This window comes from Frankliniella occidentalis, unplaced genomic scaffold (assembly GCF_000697945.3).
Source record: "Frankliniella occidentalis isolate FOCC.00 unplaced genomic scaffold, Focc_3.1 Scaffold102, whole genome shotgun sequence".
NCBI classification, from domain to species: domain Eukaryota; kingdom Metazoa; phylum Arthropoda; class Insecta; order Thysanoptera; family Thripidae; genus Frankliniella; species Frankliniella occidentalis.
The window spans coordinates 716,230-722,447 of record NW_026267231.1 but is presented as its reverse complement, the minus strand read 5'-3'; the positions used below and the strand labels follow the sequence as shown (position 1 = coordinate 722,447).

The 6,218-nt window shown below is 51.7% G+C and overlaps 1 long non-coding RNA gene across 2 annotated transcripts in view; it reads left to right on the top strand.

The window, feature by feature from the left end:
* LOC113202767 (uncharacterized) overlaps window positions 1-6,218 on the top strand; it is a 54,663-nt gene that overhangs the window by 27,966 nt on the left and 20,479 nt on the right. For both annotated transcript variants that reach the window (XR_008011401.1, XR_008011402.1), the window contains one exon: window positions 5,263-5,401. This is a non-coding gene — a long non-coding RNA (uncharacterized LOC113202767). The remainder of the gene's footprint in view (window positions 1-5,262; window positions 5,402-6,218) is intronic.

Here is a 6,218-nt window from a genome sequence, read left to right as displayed (position 1 = left end):
GGTTGTCTTTTGGATGGCCCGAAACTGGCTCCAAAACGTATCTAAAGTGTCCCCGGTAAGGCCCCCCGATGGCTCTGAAATGGCTCCCCGTCGTCCAGGTGCTGGCCTTTGTTTGGTTCCAAGGCGGCTGCGAAATGGCTCTTTCCGTCATTAAGTTACCTATTGCGGAGCCATTCGCGATGGCTACGCCTCGGCTACGCAAAAGCTGGAGACTGATCACAGCGAGCCTCCGCGATGTGTTGAGAATGGCTACGACGGAGCCATCCTGAGGCTACTTTTTTCTGTACGGGAACCTTTGATTTTCCAGTGTTGGCGTTCAGCTACAGCCACAAGTTTTTGAACGAGAGAAAAACAAACTTTCAAATCTCTATCTCGCGCGAAGAAAAGTAGAGGTCCCCCCCGCGTATAGTGTTTCCAGGGCCCCTCGCTCGTAAATCTCATGGGAGCCCCATGGCCGGGCTCTGCCGGGCCATAAGCATTCACTGCAGTTGGGCGACGCTCTCGCAGGACGTCCGGCGAGTGACTAAAAGCTGCCAGCGGGCACTGACTAATGTTCGGACTAGCTGACAAACTGGCTCCATGCCATCCACGCCGCGGGGGCATGAGACCGTCGCGCCACGGCGGCTGCTCATGGCGGAGTCCTCATGGCTGGAGGGGCACGCACACGGTAATCACAGGTAGGGAAGCAGAATGGCCAAAAAATTGTATCCGTACTCGTGTGGCTTTCAAAAAAAAAATCGATTGTAAAAAATCCCACATTTTGCAGCCAGTTGGCGACAGTGACATGTAGCAAATGATACGTGCACTGTAACAGCATTTTTCAAAGTAAAATCCACTTTTGTTGAAACCCCCTGCAGCAACTTGGCGCCTACCACGACAGCCCCTGCAGAACTGGGCCATGGGATTTCCGGGCGGCCCAAGAGACAGATGGCACATAGCAGAGCGCACTTCACAGGACATTTAACGCGCGAACGGCGTCCGAAAACAGTACGAGCTGATGTGTTTCTTGTCCTCGTAAAGTCGCTCGGCCGCCCTGGCTCGTCCGCATGCGTGCCTAGAGTTCTGTGTAGGTCATCCTCAAAAATCAATAAAGCAGAAGACGACAAACGACATAGTTTTTGTGAGGTATCACTTGCAGAGTTGAGGTTGGGGGAGGAGAGGGGGGGGGGGTACTCACTCGCTACTCACATCAGTGCCGTTCATTTCAGGCGGGGCGGGCGGGGTGCTTCCATCACCGAATGGACCGCGGCCAACCCTTCCTTGGCTATTGGCTCAGGGATGGGCGAGGGTCGGCGGTCCGCCTCCTCCACGCACTCCTCGGCCCGGACAGACCGTTCCGAGTCGTTACTCTAATATCGTTAGCATATCCGGCGCCGCCACTCGCGGTGCGCTGACGGCTGCCTCGTGCGGTTGCGCGCGCGCGCACACACACACACACACAGGGGTCAGCGAAGAAGAAGACGCTCGCACGCTAAGTGATTGCCTCCAACAAGACGAACGAGGTCCAGACGATACCTTCCCCCAAAATCCTTCTCCATCCTGCTGCTGCTCATCCTTTCTTACTCCACCTCTACATGTACTACGACTCTGACCGTACCACTACGACTGCTGCCCAAACAGAACCAGCAGGGGGGAGAGGAAAAGTACAAGTAGCTGAAGAATCCGAAACGAATGAAAGCGGCTCGCATGAACGCACTATATACTGCTGTGCCACCTGAGAGAAACTGGATTAGGAAAAGAAAACTGGAGTCGAGATTCACGCAAGGCGGGTGTGCCCCAATAATGACCATAAATACAATAACAGTTTAATAACATAATCCTGTCCTAATCATCCGCGTGCAGGAAGCGCGCGGGCAGCGGCGGCGGCACGCCCCGGTGACGGATGACGGCCTGGACACAGCTGTGAGGCAGAGATAGTGGCTAATTTATGTAGCCGATGGCAGCAGAGCGCCCTCTCGCGTCATTCTATGTACGAGTTACACCCCCCCCTTCCACCCCCACTGCCACCCCGCCACCGCCTCTCGGGGGAAATTCAACATTTTGGTGACACGGCATTGTGGGGGCCCGGGGCCGGGCAGACCGGAAACCCACCTATCTAATCGATAAGGCACCGCGCGACACGCAGAGTGTAGAACCACGCAGGCCGGACCTGCACTGGCAAAAATACAAAAAAACATAAGTCACATCCACCCAAAAAACATCAGTCTGTACATGTTTTGTGAATGCAAGACCTCATCGTAATTATTTTATTTTGAGGGACGAAACTGTGAAGAGGCTCTGCAGCTTGGCTGCTTTTGGGCATGTTGTGGAGCTTTTACAAGTCTTTTAATTACGCACGTCCGACTTTTTATTACTTTTAAATAAATAAATGAAAAATTCGTGACTCACGCAAACGCTCGCTCTTGTGGAGCGCCTGGATCTGGTTGACCCCAGCCGGCACAGAGAGCTCGGCGGGGCAGCTCGGACTTCGGGAACGTCTGAGACCATGATTTATACGCGCCTGCCGCCCCCCACCCCTGCCCTGCCGGCCCTGCCCCGGCCGCGAGGCGCTCCAAGATGGCGGCCGCCGGCCCGGTCCATAATATGAAAAGGATATAAATCTCCAAGGTGTCTCGGCCGAGAGGGTGTCAGCTTGTCTTACCCTACTCGGGCTAAAAGCCGCGAGCGAGCTACATACATGCAAACACCCGTGCGTTTAAAATTGATTCCAAAGTCGTTAAAAAAAGTGATGCGTGTTCAAATGTTACTCTGAACCGCTGTTCTTACAATGTTACTCCGAGTCTGACTGCATTCGCTGTCTTTAAATGTAGAGATTCGAAGAGAAATTTGAAACTGTGCGTCCTCAATCAGAGATTCAATTCTTCAGAGACCCAATTTTGGGGGGTCAATTTCGTTTCTAAAAATGACAAGAAAATCAAAAGCAAGGGAAAATAGGCTCCAAAAAATCGTACACCCGAAGTCGAAGTTCATGAACTCCGGCCGAAGTTCAGCCGAAGTTCACTGAAGTTCAGCCGAAGGTCACTGAAGTTTGCTTTGTAAAATTCGATCGAAGTTCACTGAAATTAACCGAAGTTCACCGAAATCCATCGAAGTTCACGGAGTTCACCGAAGTTCAAAAACAAACGTCAAAGTTCATCGAAGTTCAAAATAAAATGCCAAAGTTCCCGAAGTTCAAAATAAATGTCGAAGTTCCCCGAAGTTCAAAATAAATCGTAAAAGTTCACTGAAGTTCAAAATATTTGAGTACATATTTAAGGCTGAAATTGGCGATTTTGAGTGCTTACTACAACCGAGTCTTAGCTTACTCAAAGCAGATATTTACGGATCGAATTACAAAGGTTACAGAGCGCTTTTATAGCTCTTGATCAGTTCGAAGTTCGATAAAATTGGTAGAAGTTTGGCGAAGTTCACCGAAGTTCCCGAAGTTCACTAGAGTTCACCGAAGTTCACCGAAGTTCAAGAAAACGTACACCGAAGTTCAAGCCTATTTCCCCTTGATCAAAAGTTGATAAAAGTACAAATTTGACCACATACAGTGATAACTTAACCTTTGACGCGGCCCGCAATATTTAACCGAGTGCACAGGTTGCCTTGCGGTTACGTGGCACAGGTGCATCATAGGTGGGCTCGCATTTCGGGGAAGTCCGTGTCAGCTGTGTCAGTCAGCTGGTCCTGAGGGTCCACCGTGCCTGGCCGCCGAGTCCTGCGGGTCCTCCAAAGATTTATCAAAGTTTCCGTTCCACTCGGAGGAGCATGCGCCGTGATTTATGGCCAGGGATTGCATCCGATGGCTGCGTGCGAAGCGTGCGCGCCGGGCAGGTGCTGGTCTGCGTCGCTCTCACTCGCCCCGGCCTGGAGAGCCTGCGGGTGCGAGCGAGTGGGAGGCCCCGGCCAGCACTTTTTCGGGCGCCAAGAAATGCGGTCCAGGATATGGGATGAGAAGGCCGGCTTTGGGAGAGAGAGATAGAAAGAAGAGGGGGAGGTTGATCTGCATTGGGTCAAAACAAAACATAACGCGAAGATATGATCGCAAGGATGATTCACGGTGTTATCGAGACACCATCTTTTTCAAAATAATACTAAACTTCTGAAAAATCCCATACTGGAGACTTTGCCACCGGGCTGCAGCAGGTCTCAGGCATGGCCTCTTCGCTTCCATAGCAAGAAAAAGGGCCCCCATGATGCCGGTCTCTCAAGGTATTTTGCATTTCCCTGATTTTTTCTTTTTCTTTTTTTTTCGAAGGGGCTAAGGGAGTGATTGGAGGCATGCGATAAGGGCAATCATACACGCCAAGAAAGAAAGTGGAATATTTCGGAGATTATCTTGACCAGTTATTACCGCTGTCGGCATAGCTCGGGCCAGTCTACGCGGTAGTCGATAGTTTTCCTACTTTTCCAGCCAATGAACGCGAGACAGCGCCCACCGGAATTAGACCTCAGTAGCACGGCGACCACCTCGGCAAAATCGCAAATTCCAATTTAGTCTCTAAAGGAGTCCCCCACGCGCGAGCAAAGCAGTTTAGTGGGGTTCCTGAGACAATTTGTCACGCACCGTATATCTCCGGGGCGCCACGCAGCAGTAGCCCACCCCAGCTGCATGGTACGCACCGCCACTGTATCCACTATGAAACTCATGTCGGGAATTTACAGTCTTAGTCCTCCTAGGAAAGGGTTGAGCCCGAGTCGTGTGTCTTAGGAGTCTGATTCTGTTTTAATTAATACCGCGGGTCCCCCTTTGCATCCTCTCTGGTTTATTGCGGCGCCCAAGCACTCCCTCCCCTCAACCCTCCTGCGCCAAATTAACATTACTGGTACCTCCGACGGCCGGGCTGGGCCGCCCACAGAGGGGCCTATCGCGAGCTAAAAGTGGCATTTCGAAGGACTCTGCGCCACTTGAACCCAGTTTAATCCACCTTCTGTGACAGAATCTCAATTCCTCTCGACGTTCGCAAAAACACTCTCACTGGAAAAAGAAACACACACAGAACGACTAGAACTATTTTGAGTAACGCCACGTGTTGCAAAGTGTCGCGGCGCCATTACGGGGCTTTGCAGCCCCATCTGGTGAGGAGGCACCGCGCGCCACCCCGCAGACCAACCCCTCTCTCGCATTTCTTGCGGCGGAGAATCCCTCTCAGATAAAACATCGCCGTGCGCGGGCCGGCCGCGCCGCCGCCAGCCCCGCGGCCCACCCTCCCCACCAATGATCGGACTTTAGATCGAAATTTAATGAGTTCTCTTCTTTCCCTTTATATTTTCCAGAACGACGCTGGCATCCAACGAGCGCGGCGCATCGCGACCTGCTTGACGCGAAGAGGAAGAACAACATCGCACGCCCTGAGGAGGTTTAGACGAGACAAAGATATTTGGAAAATATTCAGTTTAGCCTTGGAATTGTAGGGTAAGTAAAAGAAAGGACTGAAAAAACGGACTACAACAGGTTATGAACTGCAGCAGTAATGTTCCACAAAAAGTCGAGCTTAAGGTATCGCCTAGACATATACTTCAGAGGACGATCCATTTTGCCTAATTAAGAACTACGTAAATTGCATTTAGGTTCTGCTCCACCGTACCTTCTTCGCCCCAGGCAAAGAATGCCTCTCCCCTCCCTACATCTTCTCGCTTTCTCTGCCATCCCTCTCCCTTCTTCTCTCTTACTATTCTTCTATTCTAGTCATTCGTGCAGTTCCCCGTTTTTCGCGAGAAAAGTTCCCTGCTCCCCTTCTTCTTCTATCCCACTCTCCCTACCCCATCCGTCTTCCCGAAAAAGTCCATAAGGTTTTTTTTCCTCCTCTGCACCCCTCCGGCTCCGCAACGCCACGCCACCGCCGTAGATCCCCCTTCCACTCCCTTTCTCTCTCTCCGCGCTTTTCTCAAATGGACTTACAACGAGCCCAACCCTTTATTATTCCAAAGTGTAATACAATCATTAGGGGTGGGAAAGAAAACACATTGCAGCAGGAGCAGCGCCTTAAATTAACGCGAAATTTCGGTTACGTTAGGAAATTATATTCCCGGGGGGTTAAATTAGTGCCGGCGGAGAGAGGCTGGAGGGGCTGAAGGGGGCGAAGGTAAGCAGATCCTCCGCCTTCCTTAGCCGTACAGATTCGCCCCAGTAAAACGCTCGTACATAATGGCCATACTTCAGGGCGCCACCGCCGCCCCGTTTCGGTAGCAGGTGTGTGTGTCTTATCTGCACCCCACCCCCACCCCCGTCC